Consider the following 21,137-nt stretch of genomic DNA (forward strand, 5'->3'; position numbering starts at 1 on the left):
CCTTGAAGATAATAGTTTTCAAAAATATAATTAAACCAATATGTCACACCCCAAAAATATAATTACACCAATCTGGCACACCCCAAAAATATAATTAAAGATTAAACCATCTTCGGCTGTGATACCAATCTCTCACATCCCAACCTAAGGCGGAAATGTCGGGACACGAACTGATTGTTCATAGCTCTCAAGGTACTATCATGCAACATTTAAAAATGACCATATCTATTAATTTAACTTAATTATCCAAACATATTCAAATAACAAAGTACATAACCATTAAAGTAAAGACAAATAAGTTCAAATTCAAAGTCTTGTTAAATGTAAATCTTGATAAAGTTCTTTTAACTTAAAGCATCAATAAATCTTCATCAATGTTGCAATTAGTTTAATCTAAAACCTGTATATGCGTATAAAACAAAAATAGATTTGTCAACAAGAGGTTGAGTGATTAAAACACCAGTCAGTTAAATATAACATAATATAAAAGGAGAAAAAAATATCCTTATGAGATATACAATCAAGCCAATGAGCAATTAATGAGTGTCGGTAAAACCATTGGCTTGCAAAGTAGGCTTTGGCTACTACGACGGTCGTATGATCATACTAATAGTGTGAATATGATAGAACTCTCCGAATGCGTTCGAATAAACAAATTAATATATAGCAAGTTAGGAAAATAATTGATAGCACACAAGGTTATCAGTTTGCTAATGTGAATGCTAATAATATATAAATAATGTAAGATACGCATATTGCCTGCCAAGAATAACATTGCAACAAGACAAATAATCAATAACACAAAATTTTTTATAAGAATTTAGTCCCTCGATGTATATACGAAGCTTGATGTCCCCCATTGTTTTCTTGGTTTCTCCGCTGAAACCAACGAGCAAGGATGATCGTGGAACGATTTTTGAATTTGGGATATTAATATTGTTGAGCACATCATATTGAATGATGTTGACTGAACTTCCTTCATCAACTAGGGTCCTGCGCACATAATGATTAGCAATAATTAGAGTTACAATCAAACCATTGTGGTGAGGATCCTGGATGCTTGTCTTATCTTCCTCATCAAAGAAGATTCTCTTATCAGTTGTTAAGGTAGTGGAGATGACAGGTCGCTCTCCGTATTCCAGCTTGTTTTCCTTAGCGTATCTCTTGGCCGAGGAGAAGGAGATTCCACATATATCCGAACCGCCGAATATGAAATTGATGACATGTGCATTTGGTGGGGGCGGAGCTGCCTTATGTGGGACGTCTTCAGGATCCTAGATCCTCGACTTCTTTCTTTCTAAGATCTCCTTGAAGTGGCCCTTGCTTAGGAGGTATCCAATTTCCCTCCTTAAGCCAATACAATCTTCGGTATGATGGCCAAAATCCTCATGGAATGCACACCACTTGGATATGTCCTTGAAGGATGTTGTTTTCTCGTTTTTTCGGGGACACCTTGCTTTTTCTCCAAGATTCATCATGGCACAAATTAAGCCATGAGTATCAACAGAGAATCAATACTTGGAGATACTTGGATAATCTTCATCATCGTCATCTTCTTCCTCGACAGCTCGGACATTCTGTTATTGAAGTTTGAATAAGGCTTGGATTTGTTATTCTTGAATGAGGATCCTTGTGATGACCCTATGCAGGACGTTAGATGAAGTTAGAAACATGGCATTCAGGTTTATAAGGCTAGAGGACGACAAGAATATCCAAGAATGGTTAGGAGCTCCAACAAAACAAGAGTCTCCTGACAAGAAACAAGGATCCTCATTCATGAACAACAACTCGAAGCCTTATTCCTAATTCAACAATCAAAATGTTTGAGCAGTCGAAGAAGGAGACGATGATAATGAAGATTATCCAAGTATTTCCGAGTATTGCTTCTCTGTTGATACTCATGGTTTGATTTGTACCATGAAGGATCTTGGAGAGAAAGCAAGGTGGCCCCAGAAGTATGAGCAAACAACATCCTTCAAAGACAAATCCAAGTGGTGTGAATTCCATGAAGATTTTGGCCATCAGACCGACGATTGTATTGGTTTAAGGAGGGAAATTGGATACCTCCTAAGCAAGGGCCATTTCAAGGAGCTCTTAGGAATAAAAAAGTATAGGATAATTAACTAAGTGTGAAAAAGATGTAACATAGTAGGGAGGAAGACTTAGCAGCCGTTTGACAGCGGATCCAGTTAATGTGGATCCAAAACCTTTGCACATGCGCTCTTCTTTAAGCCTTTCCGGAATGGGATTGATTTCCATTCTCTCCCTGTACTGAGCCACAAGCTCCCCTGGATGGGTTGAGCTATTGTAAACCTTCATGTTGGGTGTTTTGAAGCGTTTTGGGATTTCAGCAACACATATTGGTGGAGCAAACCTCTATAGCTTACGGCTTCCTTTTGGAAGTTCAGGAATGGGTCGAACAACTCCCGGAACACTAGATATCAGTTTCTGTAGTTCTTTGGCCAGGGCTAGATGGATACATGTATCTTGCACAGAACGAAGGTCAGTGTCTAAATATATGTGATTATAAAGGTTACCTCTTTGTTGACTGAATGTTGGCATTCTAGAAGAGCATCCTGGATAAGAAGCATCAACTATGATAGTTGGTCCACCAGAGGCAATGGTCTGTATAGGGATGAAGTATCCCTCATGAACTTCCGACTACCTTTGATGTTGAAGTCCCGAGGATCCTGGATTATGTATGAAGGATCCTTGAGGTTGGAAGTTGAAGGATCCTTGATGATACAATCCAGAGGATCCTGGATGAAGGACGGATGATCCTTGCTGAAGGAATGAGGATCCTTGAGTTTGCTGACCAATGGGCCCTGGTTGGAGGATGGGTGATCCTTGCTAGAATATAGAGGATCCTTGAGTATGCTGACCCATGGATTCTTTTCGAAGGATTGATGATCCTTGTTGAAGGATGGAGGATCCTTGAGTATGCTGACCCATGGATCTTGGTTGAAGGATTGATGATCCTTATTAAAGAATGGAGGATCCTTGAGCGTGTTGAGCCACGGATCCTGGAGTGGTGAAATCCAGCATCCACGGCATCAAGGGAGTCTGATCCTCCACTGGCCTCTTTGTCTTATTGAGATCCTCTATCTCATGTAAGATCTTCTGGTTGGACCTGTTCTGCAGCTCCATGTACACCTTAACCTACGAAAACATAGCTGATACATCATAATTCTAAGTTACTGTGGAAGTGGCAGTAGTGGACTTTGAGCCTTGGAAGACAGGAGTTTGCTCCTTACTCCCGACAGCACTGGTCCTTTGTACTCCCACGGGTGGAGGAGGAAGTGGCAATGAGGTTTTTGATGAGAGATAAAGTGATGAAGGCAAGGTGGTTGAAGCAGAGGTTTGTTAAGACGCCATTGGTAATAGTATAGGTAGAAAAGGTTGAAAACTGATTAGAAATCTTCTTGACTAAAGCACTAATTTCCCCAAGGTGGCCCCCAAATTTTTTTGGTCAAAAATCGGTTTAAGGATAATGTAACCAAATTTGTTTAGTGAGGTATAGTGCTTGTATAACATGGATAAGTATGTAGCAAAAATGGACGAGAACATAGAGATTTGATACGAGGAAAAGCCCTTGATTGTGATAGGATCGCCGACACAAAAACCTCGGGTGATGAAAAATCGTCTATCACCACTACATTAATAAAAAAACTAAGATTACAATGGTGGAGGTAAAGATCGGTGAATACATATATTGCTAAGTGTAAGTAGTGTAGCTAGAATAATATTTGCCAACTAAAGCGTTGAAGTTGTGTGTTTAACCTAAACCAATATAGCTCAATATATACAAATAATAAGCTAACAAAATGTCCTAAAAATACGCCACTCTTCCACTAGAACGTTGCATCCACTTTGACTACGTGTTAGATACTTTAGACTGCAAATTAGTTGGCTGACTTGGTATCTTAGCCGTTATACCGGTTAAATACAATACCATTCAAAGAATACAATCGTTAGTAGATAATTAACATTGAGGAAACTTAATCCTGAGCGACTTGGAACATATCTTAAGGATAAATGATCCATAAGCCGTATAAGGATAACATATCATCAGCCCAAAAATCTTTGCCCTAACAGAAAGGGCTTGAGTTGATGTAGATGGAGGAGCAATAAGCTTAGACACTTGAGGAGCATAGGTTTGCGGTGCATAAAATGGAGAAACTTGGGGTCGGTAGGTTTGCACTTTGTAGGCTTGGGAAGTATAGTAAGATGCGGGGTATACTGGGGCTTGTTGTAGAGTGCATGCATCACATGGTCTTGATGAGCTTTGGAAAGCAATGGGCAAGTTTTGCAGAGATGGTTAGGGTCTCCATAATGATAACAATCAAGGGTATTAGGAAATCCGGGTTGATCAAGGTTAGTAACAGGTCTAGAAGCAAGTGATGTTGACCGTGTCTAGAAGACTTGTGAACTAGGTGGTGCACGTTAAACGTTAGCAAGATAACTGTAACAATTGCAATGGGTGCACATCCGACAAAGGGATTGTGCCGGGTGATGAGGGTTACATTTAGCACATAGGGGAGGTTGGTTATTGGGTTGGTTAACGATATAGTTTGGGTGAATGGCCTTACGCTTGTTGCTGTTTTTGTTCTTGTTGTAGCAGTTATTGTTGTTGTTGTAAGCGGGTTTGGGTTCAGCGTTTGCACTAGTGGATGAGTTGGTTTTGGTCTTCATAGGAGCAGGCTTGGAATCCTTTCAGGACAAGGTTCCATCCTTCACATGATCGTTGGTGAGGGAAACAACTATTCCATAGCCTCACCGATGGTTAATGGGTCACGACTCACCACAACATCACGGATACAGTTGGTAAACCGTGAATGTATTTCAGAATGCCATGGTTCTCGGGATTTAGAAGGTGGGGTACGATACATCTAGGCTTACGAAAGCGGTTAAAATAGGTGCAGTTATCCCCACCATTTTGGTTGAGCTCCCAAAACTCAGCCTCAAGCTTGTGCAGTTCATGATCAGGGCAAAACTCTTTCATCATGGCCTCCTTGAGTTCCTCCCAAGGTATGGCCACAGCCAACTCAGTTCCTTGGTTAGCCTTGAAGGCATTCCATCAAGTGACAGCTCGGTCCTCGAAAACGCTCGATGCGAACTTAGTCCGCTTGGCTTTCGGACATTCACAATGGATGAGCACATTCCCCATCTTCTCGAACCATTGCAAGAGTTTGGTGGCATTTTCCTCATCATGAACAAGGTAGGTTTGGTACTTAATAAATTCTTAAAGTCATAGTTGTTCGGAGCAGCAGACGTAGCAAACCCATTCAAATCAAGGCTCTGGATCTGGGTTATGATAGTGGACATAGCAACAACAAACTCTTTGGTAATCCTAGCAGTCATACAACGATTGTGAGAACTAGATACAGTCGTTTCTTAGGGAAGACATTCTACTAGAAATGAATGTAAATGATTGTAAGATATGGGTAAATTGTGGAAATATTTATGAGATGACGTAGTTAATGCGATCAATGAGAGATAACTAGATGAGGAGATGAGTTTAGTTTAAAAGTAAAAAATTATTTGATTAAGTTAACTCTATAATAAACTAACGATACATAATTTGTGTGTTGGCCTCCCATGAGCTTTCCATGGCAGTTTAAATGGCCCAACGAACTAACGAAAAAAATAACCGAGTTGGACGGCCCATAAGTGTTACATGACTGTATCAACTAAATTACGAAAAAACAAACAAGTGAGTTGGACGACCTATGCGCGTTACATGGCATTTTAGCTGTACCAACTAATTAACGAATTAACAATGCAAGAGAGTTAGACGGCCCATGAGCATTACATGGCATTTTAGCAGTACCAACTAACTAACGAACTAACGAAATAAAAATATGAGTAGTTGGAGAATCCCGTGAACCACCACGTATGATTAATTCCCACAAAAACATAATATTCAAAACAAATTGAGAAATGGATAGTAGGAGTGCCCATGGATTCTATGGACTTTTTACCCAACTAACCATTTAAAAATAACATAACACGATAATCGGAAAAACATTTACCGAATTTAGCCACGAACCACCATGAATGCGGATTTAAAAAAATAAGGAATGTAACCGCTAATGCGGTTATGTTTGATAGCCTATGGTGTCGGTCATTTGACAGTTGTGTTCCGCTTTGGCCTATATGCTCGAGTACTGTGGCTAGGTTATCCTACAGGTAAGTATTAGCATCTTACCTTGGGTTCTTGGAACCGTTTTGCCAAGGCCCAACTCATAGTATTCTCCACCTTCCCGTTATAACAAGAACTTGTCTTACTATCTAGCCTTAAGGTGAAAGAGTAAAAAAAACACTAGGAAATTCTTAAGGAATTTCCCAAAAATAAAAGGAAATCTACTTGATTTAAATTAATTAAGAAAAAATGTTTTTGAGGTTGAGGCATAGCCTCGGAGTTATGTGTGTGTGCATGATAATAAAATAATAAACAAAAATAAATTAACTAGGAAAGCAGTAAACAAATAAGTTGAACACATAAGGCAAGCAGGTAAGCACGTATGGGGCTCCTAAGCATGTTACAAGGTACCACTAACGACCTATCTTAAACCTTCAGCTTTGATACCTGTTAGGGCACATATATTTTATGCCCTAACATATTTCAAGAATACTTGATCCATAAGTCATTTAAGGATAGGGGATCCTCAGCGTAAATTCTTTGCCCTAACAGTTGCCCCCAAAATGGCGGGTGTTTTGGCAATATAACTGTCATTTTGAAATTTAAAATCCCTGCAAAAGATAGAACAATTAGACTGGTGTTAGATATCATTATTATCATAAACCCTTATTATCAAATCTAGCAACCTATATATGCGATCATCCCACTCCTTTTATAACCAAACAATTCGGCAGCCAAATAGGTATCCTCTTTCCTTCATCTCTCATTTTCTTAGAATAATATTTACTCTAAAATCATGTCAACTGCCTCCTCTTCTTCTCCCGAACATTCCGATCAGTCTGAGCTATCGGAAATGCAATCAAAGAACCTTATTACAAGTCCATCCACGGAGATTTGTATGTTTATAGATCCCGAAATAGATCAAATATGGCCACTGTTTCCTCCGGAAATCGTTTTCCGACTGTTCGATTCCTTAATCAAGTGTGATACCTATTCAAAGACCTGGGTCTGTTTCCCCTCCTGGAACATCCTATATCCAAGGCATGCCCATGATTTGGATGGTTTTGTGTACCATTGTAAGAATCATAAAGGAAGAGAAGATCAATTCAGCATCCAAGAGTTATCACATCTCTATATTCTAACCACTCATGGCTCCAACTGATTTATCTTGAAGTCCAAACCCCGACAGCCTAATCCGATTTCAAAAGTCACCCAGAATGGTTCCTTTTAGAGGAATCATTTCTTTTTCATTAAAATAAGCTCCATCACCGGTGGGGTCGATTTACCTTTAAAATGGGTGAAAAAGGGTAGGATTATAGATCCTTGGAAAAGGACGATTTTAGGATAACTGGTCCTTCTTCTAATTATTTTTCCTTGTTTATTCTTCTTTGTAGTGGACAACTTCGCTTCCTTAGCTAATTTACCTGGAATAAAGGAGAAAGCAAAAAGGTTTATCGCCCTGGATTCCTAAGTCCGTACTTTCCAGACCAAGTTCATTGATGCTTTTTGTGAAATTTCTTCAAAATCCACCAGCATGTCAAGTAAGACTTAAATTTGTATAATAAATTAATTGGATTAGAAAACTTATTTGTTTCTTGTGTTTTATAGGCGCTCAAAGGTCCAACAAATCCGCCAGCAAGTTCTCTCTTGAGGATATTGACAACCTCATATCCCCTCAAGTTGTCAAGAAAGAAGCTTTAAAAGCTGCCACCACTTCTGATCCAAGGACTGCAACCACCAGTGCCAAATCAGCAGCTTCAAAGAGGAAAATATCTTCTGAACCAGAGAATCCCTTTGAAATGATTATCGCTGTAAGTATCCTTGATCCTGAAATCCCTTGTTTATGAGTCAATAATCCTTCCAATTTTACGTAATTGTTGGGTACATGCTGTGAACGTTTCCAAGGACTACCATAAGAAGATTGTAGGCCAACTGTGGGATAGCCTCACTGGAATGGGAAGTGCTGCATTGGAAAAGGACAAGGCTATAACCCATCTGACTAGGGATAAAAAGCGCTTGGAGGATCTTCTATCCACTATAGAAACTCAACATCTTCAAGAGGTGAAGTAAGATACCGATGAGGCAAAATTTGGGTTGCAAGATCAGTTTTGCAAACCAGGATCAAGATGGCCGCAGAGAGTCGGTGATCCTGCTTTTGATAAGGCTACTTGGGATGTAGAGAAATGGAAGCAAGCTTTGGTGAATCTCGGTGGTGCTGAAGACGAAGAGGATGTTGAGATAACCGATGCGATTGGAGCTGGGACAAGTGGAGCGAAGGATGTGGTCGAGACTGATCATGGAAAGGGAGCAGCAACAGATGGTTAAGAAGCTGCTTAAGTGGGCGATGAAGGATATCAAATACAAGGCCAGAGCCCGTTTTTTATTTTGTTTGGTTATGTTTTGAAGGATATTTTATAATGTTCTGTAATGGATAATAGTAATTAGGATAAAGGATCCATGATCCTTAAGACAATTTCCGGGGGGTAGGAAAGGTGGATGGATCCTCTGTTTGTGGGGATGAAGCCTTTGATGCCCCTGTTTTTATATTTCCCTGCACTCTATGAACAATTAGTATCACTTGCTTAACCCAGGTGGATGGTCCATCTTTTGAATGGTGAAATCCGGGTTAAGGTTTTTGGGTAAGTCCAAGTGACTTAATAATAATTTAAATCTTTTGGCTATTTATGGGTTATTTATTATTCTTAAAGTAGGTCTGATATATTCTTTGTTTTATTAAAGCTTTTTTTTCAAAAATATCTTTATGTAAAAAGTTTTAAGCATAGAGTATCCTTATACAAAATATACTAAGGATATCAAGTCCTTACAAAAAGAATTAATGAAAGCACTTAGTCGAGTAAATGTAAATTGATAATTAGAAATCATACCATATGGTCTAATTAGACCTAAGTTACCATAAGTATTGATCCTTCCGTGATCCTTGTAAAGCTTAAATTAAGGATCTTGAATCCACAAATGTTGTTATTTATGTGATCCTCATAACTAAACTTAGGATACCTGATAGAAATAACATATGATATTAACTGGAATTAAACTCAATAAACTGGGGACAAACCAACAAATAAATTGGGGACAAGCAAGTGTAATGGGGACAAGCCCTAACTGGGGACACCCCGTGTGACTGGGGACAAGCCTAAACTGGGACTGGCCCAAAGATACGGATGTTAACTGGAGACTCGCCCAAACCGTGATTTAGCCCAAACGTGAATGACTTGAAAACGCCAAGACCTTAACTAACATGAAGATGTTAGAAACCTTTGTCTTGAGATAACATGAAGATGTTATTAACTGGTGGTATGGTACGTCTACCATAAAACATAGGATACTCCATATAGCCGAAGACAACAGAATTGTAAGCCACTAAGTGTGTACTAGTCCCGCTGCCCCAGACTATACGTTGGATAACGTGCGTTCCAGGAGAGCGTGTAGATACTCTAGTTTATAAGAAAGGTGAAAACCATTAAACCTTGGAAGATATGACCATCGGGGGTCACACCTTAATCGTGGGCTAGGCCAAATGGAACAATAGTGTAACTTAAGTGTGAGAGAGATGTGGCCAACCTCTTGATCATTGAACCTTTTACTAGTATCTTGCATTGTTATTTAAAACTTGGAAAATTAAAAGTTAAGAATATATTATCCTTAAATTAAAAAGAAGCTTAATAAATAAGTGATTACATAGATATTACCAATTTTAGGATCCTTGATCCTTTAAGGATACCCGATACTCGGAGGATACTTGATCCTGACAGAAAAAGTACTTCTTGAGATAGATAGCATTCCATGCTCTCGGTAACCTGTTGCCTTCCATAATCAGCAGGTGATATGCCCCTTTCCAGCTTCTAACTCGATCAAGTAGGGGCTTTCCCACTTAGGTGCTAGCTTTCCATCTGCAGAATTAGTTGTATTTTGGATGGATTTTCTCAAGACCAGATCTCCTTCTTGAAATCGTTTGATCCTTATACTCTTGTTGTATTCCCCGGTTACCTTTTGTTGATATGCTGCCATTCTGATGTTGGCTAGATCTCTCAGCTCTTCAACAGTATCCAAGTCTTTGAGAAGGATTTCATTATTGGCCTTAGGATCACGGATGCTTGTTCTAGCTGATGGAACCACCATCTCTGTAGGGATTACAGCTTCTAATCAAACACCAATGAGAAGGGTGTTTGGCCTGTTGCATTCTTTGTTGTTGTTCTATCAGCCCAAAGAACATAAGCAAAGTTCCTCAGCCCATTTGCCCTTCTTGGATCCTAGTTTCTTCTTCAAGTTGTTGATGATGATCTTGTTACTTGATTCTGCCTGGCCATTGGCTTGAGGGTGAACTGGTATAGATGTAATCATCTTGATGCCCCAACTGTCACAAAAGTTGGTAGTTCTTTTCCCAATAAACTGGGATCCATTATCACAAACAATTTCAGATGGGATTCCAAATCTAGTTATAATATTTCTTTTAATGAAGGATATAACTTCCCTTTCTCGGACCCAAACGAATGCTTCTGCCTCAATCCATTTAGAGAAGTAGTCTGACATGGAAAGCATAAAGACCTTTCCGCCTGGTACCTTTGGTAGATTTCCAACAATATCCATTCCCCACATCATGAAAGGCCATGAAGAGGATATAGGATACATTGGTTCTGCTGGGTGATGAAGGATGTTTCCATGCCTTTGGCAAGCATCACATTTCTTTGAGTACTCCATTTCATCCTTTTTCATTGTTGGCCATAAGTATCCGGTCCTAAGTATCTTGGAGAATAATGCTCTCCCCCCTATGTGGTTGTCGCAATCACCTTCGTGGAAGTCTTGGAGTACCTCTTGTATTTCAGGATCCTCGATGCATCTCAAATAGGGACCTGCAAGAGATTTTCTATATACAGTATCTTGTAAAATAATGAATTGTGATACCTTCATTCTGAAAGCTTTAGGTTTTTCCCCTCTAGGGATTTCTCCATCTTGGAGGAATCTCTTGATTGGAAGGATCCAAGTCCTGCTTTTGGAGAGGAAGGATCCTTAAGTTCTTATGTGCAATCCACTGTTACCTCCACAGCTTCCTATTCTCCTATTGCCGAAGACAATATATGAATAATAGGAATCTTTATTTCATCTGGGATCTTTAATGATGATTCTAAGTTCACTAAGGCATCTGCCCCAACATTTTCTTCTCTTGGTACCTGCATGATACTAAACAACTCGAAGGATTTTGCTAATTCCTTCACAATTTCTAAATACTTGATCATATTCTCACCTTTCACGATATAAGATCTGTTAAAGTGGTTAGTTATAAGTAAAGAATCTATATAAACTTGAAGATACCTAATCCTCATTTGTTTGGCTAAAAGTAAACCAGCGATAAGTGCTTCTTATTCTGCCTCATCGTTGGTGGCTTGATATGCACATGCAATGAACTGGGGTATTATGTCCCCATGTGGCGATTTCAGTAGGATACCTAATCCTGTTCCTCTTACGTTGGGTGCTCCATCTGTGAAAAGGATCCAAGGATCCTTGGTTTCTTCTAGTTGATGGACCTTTAGATCAACTTCCTTCTGCATGTCACTACTGAAATTAGCCACAAAGTCTGGAAGCGCTTGTGACTTAATGGCTGTTCTGGGCTCATACTGAATATCATATGCACTCAGCTTCACAGCCCACTTGGCCATCCTTTCTAACAATTCTGGCTTTCTAAGCACATTCTTAACAGGATAATTAGTTCTTAAAATAATAGTATGCGTTTCAAAATAGTGTCTCAACTAGGTTGAGGCCATAATCAAAGAAAGAATTAATTTTTCAATGAGAGAATACCTAACCTCTGCATCTAAGAGGCTTTTACTTACGTAATATACCGGGTGTTGTTGTCCTTCATGCCAGAACATCAATGACAACATTACCTGATACGGCTAAGTATAGAGACAGCGGCTCACCATCAAACGGCTTCATCAAGGCAGGCGCTGAGGATTGATAATCTTAAGAGCCATTAGTGCATCCTCATGCCTTTATGTACATTCAAACTTTTTATTCTTCCTCAAGATATCATAGAAGTCTTTGCACTTCTCTGAGGATCTGGAAATGAATCTGTTGAGAGCAGTGTTTTGGACAAAAATCTACTAAGGATAATGTATCCAAATCCGTAATTGTGAGGTATAGTGCTATGATAATAATAATGAATATGTGAACAAAATGGAGATGAACACCGTGATTTGTTGTGAGGAAAAAACCCTTGATCTTGTTTATATCAAAGGAAAAAAACCCCAGGTGATGACAACTCGTCGATCACCACTTTATTAATCACAAAAAAGGTTACAAGTGTTTTCGAGATTACGATCAATGTTACAATGAATGCTAGTGTGTAGAGAGAATTATGAGTTCTGCTCTAGTGTGTGTTAATACAAGTGTCTTTCTAATTGATCGTTATCTCGATAATATAAAGAAAATATCAACTAACAACATTTCCTAATAATCCGCCACTCGTCCACAAGTCCTTCAACGTTCTTTGACCATGTGCGGGGAGCTTCCAGTACCGAACTTTGAGGTAGACTCAGTCATATAGTCGTTATAACTAGCTAACACATCACCATTCAAATACAATCATTAGTAAACAAAAAATAGCGAGGATCCTTGATCCTTTGTAACTTGAGACATATCTCCAGGATAACTTATCTATAAGGAAGTCAAGGATAATGGATCCTTAGCATAAAATTCATGCCCTAACAGTTGCCCCCAAAATGGCGGGTGTTTATGCTTTACAGCTGGCATTTTGAAATTTGAAATCCCATAAATACAGAACATTTGGTGATCCTTGTAGAGATAAGCTAGGGATTTTAAATCCATAAGTCTTGATTCTTGTTATTGGACTTAGAACATCAATTACAGAGAACTTATAATATTAATTGGGGTTAAACCCGTTAAGCTAGGGCAAGCCCAATAATAAACTGGGGACAAGCCCGTGCAACTGGGGACAAGTCCGTGAACTGGGGACAAGCCCGTGAACTGGGGACAAGCCCAAAACTGGGGATAAGCCCAAAACTGGGCACAAGCCCAAACTGGGGACAATCCCAAACTGGGGACAAGCCCAAACTGGGGACTGGCCCAATATACTGATGTTAACTGGGGACTCATCCAAACCGGGATTTAGCCCAAACGTAAGATAACATGAAAATGTTATAAACCGGTGGTATAGTACGTCTACCATAAATCGTAGGATCCTCCATATAACCGAAAACATCGAAATTGTCAGCCACTATGCGTTTACTGGTCCCGCTGCCCCGGACTATACGTTGGATAGCGTGCGCTACAGGCGAGAGGGTAGAAACTCTAGTTCGTAAGAAAGGTGAAAACCTTTAATCCTTGGAGGGTATGACCATCGGGGTCATACCCAATTGTGGGCTAGGCCAAGGGAAATAGTTTAGTACCTTAAATGTAAAGGAGAGGTGGCCAACCTCTTGATCATTGAATACCTCATTAATATCCTGCACTGTTACTTAAAATATGGAAAATACAAGTGTTAAGAATATGGTATCCTTAAATAAGAAAAAAATCAAAAATGAATAAATGATTAGACAGATATTACCGATTTTAGGATCCTTGATCCTTTAAGGATACTCAATCTTCAGAGGATACTTGATCCTGATCAGAAAAAGTATTTCTTGAGGTGGATAGCATTCCATGCTCTTGGTAACCTGTTGCCTTCCATAGTGAGCAAATGATATGCCCCCTTTCCGGCCTCCGATTCAATCAAATAGGGACCTTCCCACTTACGAGCTAACTTTCCATCGGCTAGGTTGGTTGTATTCTGGAAAGCTTTCCTCAAGACTAGATCTCCTTCTTGAAACATTTTGATCCTTATGTTTTTGCTGTATGCCCCAGCTACTCTTTGTTGATAGGCCGCCATTCTGATCTTGGCTAGGTCTCTGAGTTCTTCAACGGTATCCAAGTCTTCGAGAATGATTTCTTTATTGGCTTTAGGATCACGGATGCTTGTTCTGGCTGTAGGAACCACCATCTCTGTAGGAATTACTGCTTCTGATCCAAAATCCAACGAGAAGGGTGTTTGGCCTGTTGTGTTCTTGGGTGTTGTCCTGTCAGCCCTAAGAACATAAGGTAGCTCTTCGGCCCACTTGCCTTTCTTGGATCCTAGCTTCTTTTTTAGGTTGTTGATGATGATCTTGTTGCTTGACTCTTCTTAGTCATTAGCTTGAGGATGTACTGGAGTAGATGTAATCATCTTGATGCCCCAACTGCCACAAAAGTTAGTGGTTCTTTTCCCAATAAACTGGGAACCATTGTCACAAATAATTTTTGAAGGAATGCCAAATCTAGTAATAATATTTCTTTTAATGAAGAATATCAACTCTTTTTTGCGAACTTGAACAAACGCTTCTGCCTCTATCCACTTTGAAAAGTAGTTAGTCATTGCAAGCATGAATACTTTTCCTCCTGGTGCCTTAGGAAGCTTACCCACAATATCCATGCCCCATTTCATGAAAGGCCATGATGAGAATATAGGATACATAGGTTCTGCTGGTTGATGAAGAATGTTTGCATGTCTTTGACAAGCATCACACTTCTTTGAATAATCCATGGTGTCTCTCTTCATGGTTGGCCAATAGTATCATATTCTCAGAATCCTTGAGAATAGGGCTCTACCTCCAGTATGATTACCACAATCATCTTCGTGAAAGTCTTTGAGCACCTCTTAAATTTCAAGATCCTCGATACACCTCAAGTATAGACCTGCAAGAGATTTCATGTATAGCATATCATATAATAAAATATATTGTGATACCTTGAGTTTGAAAGATATAGGATTCTCCGTGGCTGGAATCTCTCCAGTTTGAATGTATTTTTTGATTGGGAGGATCCAGGATCCTTGGTTGTTTGAGGATGATGGATCCCAAAGTACAATTTGTTTGTCAGTTGTTATCTCTCCAACTTTTTTTTCTCCTATTGGTTGCGAGAGTATATGAATGATTGGGATTTTTGTGTCTTCTGGAATCTTCAAAGATGAGGCTAATTTTTCCAATGCATCTGCTCCAGCGTTCTCTTCCCTTGGTACCTGTACGATGCTAAATAATTCGAAGGATTTTACTAATTCCTTCACAACATCTAGATATTTGATTAGTTTTTCTCCTTTAACAGCATATGAGCCATTAAAGTATCTATATATACTTGAAGATACCTGATCCTCATACGTTTAGCTAATTGCAAACCTGCGATCAAGGCTTCATATTCTGCCTCATTATTTGTTGCTCGGAACTCACATGCTATAGACTGGGGTAATATGTCCCCTTGTGGCGATTTTAGTAGGATACTTAATCCTGTCCCTCTTACATTGGAAGCTCCATCTGTGAAGAGGATCCAAGGATCCTTGGTTTCTTCTAGTTGTTGGACTTCTAAATCAGCTTCCTTTTGCATGTCACTGCTGAAATCAGCCAGAAAGTCTGCTAGTGCTTGCGATTTGATGGCTGTTCTAGGCTCATATTGAATATTATATGCACTCAGCTTCACAGCCCACTTGGCCATTCTTCCCGACAATTCTGGTTTTCAAAGAACATTCTTAACAGGATAATTAGTTCTCAAAATAATAGTTTGTGTTGCAAAGTAATGTATCAATTTAGTAGAAGCCATAATAAGTGCATGGATTAACTTTTATAAATGAGAGTACCTGGCTTCCGCATCTAAAAGACTATTACATACATAATAAACGGGATGCTATTCACCTTCATGATCCTTAACGAGGACTGCACTTACTGTATTTCCTGAAACATCTTGGTATAGATATAAGAATTCTCTATCCACATGCTTCATTAGAGCTTGTGCTGAGGATAAGTAATCCTTTAAGGATTTTAGGGCGACTTCATGCTTCTCCGTCCACTCGAACTTCTTGTTTTTCCTAAGAATGTCATAGAAATCTTTGCACTTCTCGGAGGATGTGGAAATGAATCTTTTGAGAGCAGCTACTCTTCCTGTCAATCTCTAGACATCCTTTGCATTCACAGTAGACTTCAAGTTGATGATGGCTTCTATCTGTTCGGGGCTCGCTTCTATTCCTCTTTTGGGCACCATGTATCCTAGGAACTTCCCAACTTTAACACCAAAATGACATTTTGATGGATTCAGCGTCATATTGTACTGATCCAGGATGTTGAAAGCTTATTCTAGATCTTTGAAATGATCCTCTGACCTTTTTGATTTCACCACATGTCATCAATGTAGACCTCCATAGTCTTGCGTAATTGATCCTTGAACATCATGTTGACTAATCTTTGATATGTTTCCCCTGCATTTCTTAGTCCCAATAGCAAAGCAATATAACAGTATATGCCGGTAGGAGTCATAAATGTTGTATCCTCTTGATCCGATGGTTCCATTTGAATTTGTTGAAATCTAGAGGAAGCATCCATAAATTTGAGCATCTCATGTCCTACCCTTGCATCTAACATGGAATCTATATGTTGTAACGGGAAAGGATCCTTGGGGCATGCCTTTTTTAAATCAGTAAAATCGACACACACCCTCCACTTTCCATTCTTTTTAGAAACAACAACCACATTAGCTAACCATCGAGGATACTTAACCTCTCTGATCATACCGGCCTTAAGAAGTTTTTCAACTTCTTCTTGTATGATCGCGTTCCTCTCAGAAGCGAATTTCCATCATTTCTAATGGACGGGTTTATCAAATAAATCAAGGCCTAATTTGTGAGTAATTACCTCCTGGAAATACCTGTCATGTCTTAATGTTTGAAGAAAAACATGGACTTTCTTCGTTTTAGGAAGGATATCATATCCTCCTCAGTCTCACTATGGATACTGGATCCTACGAACACTTTCACATCTGGATCCTCGGGGTCCAAGGATTCTTCCTTTAAGTCCTTTTCACAAGCTTCCAGCACGTCCCTAGGATGTTGTTGTGGTTGTTATGCTATCGTTTGTTTAGCTGCTGGCTTCATTGATGAGGAGTAGTAGTTCTTGGCTTCGACTTGGTCACCATCTATCCTTACCACTCCCCAATGAGTTGGTAGTTTGATGCATTGATGGTAAGTAGAGGCCACTGCTTTCATCCCATGTAACGAAGGCCTGCCTAGAATAACATTGCAACAAGAAAGGTTATCTATAACACAAAATTTTTGGTAAGAGTTTAACCCTTCGATGTATATTGGGAGTTTGATGTCCCCCAATGTCTTCTTGGTCTCTCCACTGAATCCGACTAATAACGACGTCCTCGGGATGATTTCTGAATCTAGTATTTTCATTTTCTGAAGGATATCATGTTGGATCATGTTGACCGAGCTTCCACCATCGACAAGGATCCTGCGTACATAATGGTTAGCAATAAACAAAGTAACAATCAAACCGTCATGATGAGGATCCTGGATGCTTGATTAATCTTCTTCATTAAAGAAGATCCTTTTGTCTGTTGTCAAGGTGGTGGATATAACTGGTCGTTCCCCATTATCCAACTTTGTCTCTTTGGCCAGCCTCTTAGCTATGGAGAAAGAAGGTCCACATATATCTGAGCCACCGGAAATGAAGTTGATCACTTGAGCATCTGGTGGGGTGGAGTTGCTTTTTGACGAACATCTTCAGGATCCTGGATCCTGGACTTTTTTCTTCCCAAGAGCTCCTTTAAGTGGCCCTTGCTCAGGAGGTATCCAATTTCCCTCCTTAAACCGATGCAATCATCCGTCATGTGGCCAAAATTTTTGTGGAAGGCACACCATTTGGATTTGTCTCTGAAGGTGGTTGACTTCTCGTTCTTTCGGGGCCATCTTTCCTTCTCACCTAGATCCTTCATGGCACAAATTAAACCATGAGTATCTACCGAGTAGCAATATTCTGAGATACTGGGGTAATCCTCATCGTCATCCTCTTCTTCAACAGCTCGAACGTTTTGATTGTTAAATTTGAAGTAGGGCTTCGAGTTGTTGTTCTTGAACGAGAACCCTTGCTTCTCGTCGGGGATTCTTGCTTTGTTTGATTCCCCAGACGATCCTGGATCCTCTTGTCATCTTCCAACCATATAAATCGGAGTGCCGTGTTTCTGACTTCATCTAAGGACTTGCAAGGAGTCATCACACGATGATCATAAAAGAGGGAGCCCCTCTGAAGTCCCATCTTGAATGCTTCAATAGCAGTAGCCATGTCAAGATTAGGGATTTCCGGAGCTTCCCTGCCGAACCTTATAACAAAATCCCTATTGGATTCATCACTAGGTTGGATAACTAGGTATAAATCACTAGTTAACTTCTCAAATTTCCTACTACAGGAAAATTAACTATTGAACAAGTTAACTAGGTGTGAGAAAGAAGTAAAAGAAAATGGAGGAAGACTTAGCAGCCATTTTAACGCAGATTCTATCAGTGTGGATCCGAAGCCTTTGCACAGACAAGCCTCCTTGAGCCTCTCAGGGATTGGATTGATCTCCATACGCTCCCTATATTGTGCAACGTGCTCCTCAAGATCTGTGGTCCCATCATAAGTCTTCATGTTGGGGGTCTGGAATCGCTTTGGGATTTCAGCATCACAGATAGGTGGAGCAAATCTAGATAACTTGTGGCTTCCCTCCGTTATCTCGGGAATTGGACGTATCACTTCGGGTACGCTGGATATCATATCCTTAAGTTTCCACAATTCCTTGGCCATAGCCTGGTTGATACCTGCATCCTGCATGGAACCACGGTTTGCATTTAAGAATATAGGATCATATGTGTTACCTCTTATTTGCGTAAAGGTAGGCATTCCAGAAGAATGGGTGAGATAAGAAGTGTATGCTACAGGAGTTGGTCCACCGGAAGCGATGGTCTTCATGGGGATTATATCTCCTTCTTGGATTTCGGATGACCTTTGATATTGAACCCCTGAGGATCCTTGATCCTGTAAGAAGGATCTTTGACTAGGGATGAAGGATCTTAATGGTTGAGAGTTGAAGGATCCTTGAATATACAGTCCGGAGAATCCTGGTGGAAGGATGGATGATCCTTGCTGAAAGGTTGGGCATCCTTGAGCTAGTTGACCCATGGACCCCGGTTGAAGGATAGATGATCCTTGTTGGAATGTTGAGGATCCTTGAGCTAATTGACCCATGAACCCCGGTTGAAGGATAGATGATCCTTGCTGAAAAGTTGAGGATCCTGAACTAATTGTCCCATGGACACCGGTTGAAGGATAGATGATCTTTGCTGAAAAGTTGAGGATCCTTAAGCTAATTGACCCATGGACCCCGGTTGAAGGATAGATGATGCTTGTGCATGTTGAGCCAAGTATCCTGGAGTAGTGAAATCCAGTATCCTAGGCATTAGAGGAGTCTGATCCTCTGTCGGCCTCTTAGTCCTCTTGAAATTCTCTATCTCCCGAAGGATCCTCTGGTTAGTCTTGTTCTAGTTGCTCCATGTAAGCCTTAACATGCGAAAACATAGAGGAAACATCACTGTTAATATTAACCGCCGACGTAGTGTATTGGATAAAAATAAGCTAAGGATAACATATCTAAATCTGTAAAGTGAGGTGTAGTGCTAACATGATAAGAGTGAATGTATATTAGAAATCTTGATGAACACAACGATTTGATCACGAGGGAAAAAACCCTTGATTATGATAACCTTACTTCGGTCAAAAACTAGAAATGTAATCTTTGGTCAAATTGCTTCGGTCAAAGATTAACAATGTAGTCCTTGGTCGGATGGTACGTGATTATTTTAATCTGCGGCACAAAAAACCCTCGGACGGTGAAAACTATCACCGTCAAGTTTATTAATGGTAAAAAGATTGTTACAACTGTTGTGGAGTTGTTGATCAACGAATGCTATATGTGTGAATACAAAATATCTTAGCAGTTAGAATACGTATGTTTGTGTGTGTTCTAATGTTGATCACGACTCGGTATATAAAGAAAAATACATATAACTAACTTAACAACTATGTCCTATAATCACGCTAGTCTTCCAATCTCTTCCATCGTGCTCTTTGACCTCGTGCCAACAGACGTTTAATGACGAAATAAGTGGTAGACTAGGTCTAGGAGCCGTTGTGCTTACTTAAGCATCAATCTTCACACGAAATCGTCCATTAATAGATATGCAGAATAAGGATCCTGGATCCATATTCCAGCCAGAGAATACTCCATAAGGATAATTGATGCAAGCACGTCTACAAGAATAACATATCTTGTCTTTTAGTACTCAGCAATCGGTCTTATTATTCCGTTACTTCTCGTTTTAGCTTAGTCTTCAATCTTGACCATATGCTATAGATGTCTCGTAGCGGAACGCTCAGTAGATTGGATCTTAGAGTTGTTATACCTGCCTAACATATCACCATACTAAACACAATCATTAATAAACAAATAACACCGAGGATCATTATCCTTTATAACCTGCTACATATCTCAAGGATAATCTATCCATAAGATAGTTAAGGATTATGGATCCTCAGCATAAAATTCATGCCCTCATAATTGCCCCCAGAATGGCGGGTGATTCTGTAAATCAGCTATCATTTTGAATTTCAAAATCCCTGCAAAAAAGAAGGTGATTAGACGTGTGTCATGTGGTTAATATTGATAAGCCATAATTATACGCCGCCTATATATGAGATAATCATAATTCTCTTATAACCATAGATTCAGGCGTCTTTCAGGTATCCTTCTTCCTCATTCTTTATTTTCCTTCAATATGTCGATTTCTTCTGTATCCTCTTCCTCTTCTTCTTTCAATCATACCGACCCCGATGATCTATACTCGCAAGGTATCCTTCAAACCCCTTCCTTCGAGATCTGTAAGTTCACAGATCCGGAGATTGATGAAATCCGATCACACTTTCCGGCCAACACAGTTTTCCGACCCTTCGATCCTTCAACCCGTAGTGACAGTATATCGAAAAATTGGGTTTGCTTTCCGGCCCAGTCGTTTGTTATAGGATACAAGTACCCTTTTCCCGATTTTACCCAAAGATTCTTCACCTTGACGGGGATTAGTTATATTCAAACC

The sequence above is a fragment of the Bidens hawaiensis genome, unplaced genomic scaffold (assembly GCF_021521415.1).
Source record: "Bidens hawaiensis isolate Kalapana, Puna unplaced genomic scaffold, B.hawaiensis_p1.1 tig00012045_1, whole genome shotgun sequence".
NCBI lineage: Eukaryota > Viridiplantae > Streptophyta > Magnoliopsida > Asterales > Asteraceae > Bidens > Bidens hawaiensis.